Consider the following 1,918-nt stretch of genomic DNA (forward strand, 5'->3'; position numbering starts at 1 on the left):
GACTTTGAGAAATGATTCCCGGACAAAAGCAGCTTGAATCACAGTGCACATCAGCTCCTGTTCTCTGTAAACAACAGTTACTAAAATAGTGGAAAAGAAAACAGATCTCATCATTCAAACTGTGAAGGACTGCTTTAATTTAGTGAGGGATCCATTTTAAGAAAAAGCATAAAATTATTATATAAAAAGTTTATTATAAAAAAAGAATCGGCTGGGGATTTAACTCAGTGGTAGAGCGCTTGCCTAACAAGCGCAAGGCCCTGGGTTCGGTCCCCAGCTCTGAAAAAAAGGAAAAAAAAAAAGAATCATACATGGTAAAGGGCAGAAGATTTATGCAATCAAAAGAGACCTGTGATGGGGGCCTTGCCTTTAATCCCAGCACTCAGGAGGCTGAGGCAGGTGGATCTCTGAGTTCGAGCCCAGCCTGCTCTACGAAGTGAGTTCCAGGACAGTCAGGGTTACACGGAGAAACCTTGTCTAGAGAAGAAAAAAAAAAGTGTATATAGGAGTTGATGGCTGAGGGTCAGTGTTGGTGGAGGAGCACTTGCCTGGTATGGGGTCTTCATTAGGGTTTCCACAGGCGTGAACAGAGACCATGACCAAGGCAAGTCTTATAAAGGACAACACTTCATTGGGGCTGGCGTCCAGGTTCATAGGTTCAGTCCCGAATCATCATGGTGGAAGCACATCAGTATCCAGGCAGGCATGGTGGTGGAGGAACTGAGAGTTCCACATCTTCATCCAAGGAAGCCAGGAGCAGGCTGTCCTCAGGCAGCTAAGGTCTGAAAGCCCACCCCCAAAATGACACACCTCCTCCAACAAGGCCAAACCTCCTAATATGTATGTATGTATGTATGTATGTATGTACATATGTATTATGTATGTATTGGGCCAAGTATATTCAAACCATCACATATGGGTTCATTGCCCAGTATCAGACAAGCTGTATAGAAAAAGTAATTAATCCTGAGAACACGATGCTCAGGTCTGGTCTGCAGCACATCCGCTTGGGTGTTTTTGCCACCTTGTATCAACGCACAGACTTGTCTATCTAATCATTCACACTGTCCCAGGTAGCACTGACAGAGTTGGTTTGCAAGTTCACACTAGGATGGGCTTGGGCGCTGTAGGTCCAGATTTGTGCGTTTAGTATGACAACAGTTGCTCGTTTGCTCTGTAACCTTTAAATATCCTTGGCACATCACTCAGATAACATCAAATATTTAGCTAGTTCAACATATGCCTGCTCTTAGGAGCAACAACCTCAATGTCTAGTAACATCTCATTGAGAACTCTGGTTAATCCTTAACCACACAAACGCAAAGGAGGCAGGTCCAGTTCTCTTACATAAGGACCAGTTCTCAAAAGGGGCATTTGGTCTGTCGCTATGTATTATAATACTAAATTCTGTAGCTGAAGGCCTAGGCCTAGGAGTGACTTCTCATGTTTACAAGCTTTTGCTGTGCAAACCTTGTCCCTTGATTTCCAACTATTGGTTAAATAAAATTGTCTGTAGTCAATTACTGGAGGAGATTAGAGGTAGGTGGGTTTGGAGTGACCTGATTGGAGGAGGAGAGACCAGGGGAGAAGAAGGAAGAACAGGAGGAGAGAAGAAGTGGTCATGAGGGGAACGGAACCATGAGCACTTGGCCAGGAGAAACAGCAAGTATCTGGGGTACACCGCTGGGGAGGCAGCCAGGCCTGCAGTTGGAAGAGTAGGTTGGGGTTAAGCCCGACCCCAGTAATTATCAAAGCCAAATAAAATAGCCATAGTCTATTAAGCTAGTCAGGAATAATAAGCTTAAAGTGGTTCTACTACACTGTCCTCAGCAGCAGTTGTCACTATCTGAAGGCTTGAGACTTCTTATTTTTTCAGTCACACTGGATATGGGAATAAACCACTGGCAGTTACATGGGC

Source organism: Rattus rattus, chromosome 5 (genome assembly GCF_011064425.1).
Source record: "Rattus rattus isolate New Zealand chromosome 5, Rrattus_CSIRO_v1, whole genome shotgun sequence".
In the NCBI taxonomy this organism is placed as follows: domain Eukaryota; kingdom Metazoa; phylum Chordata; class Mammalia; order Rodentia; family Muridae; genus Rattus; species Rattus rattus.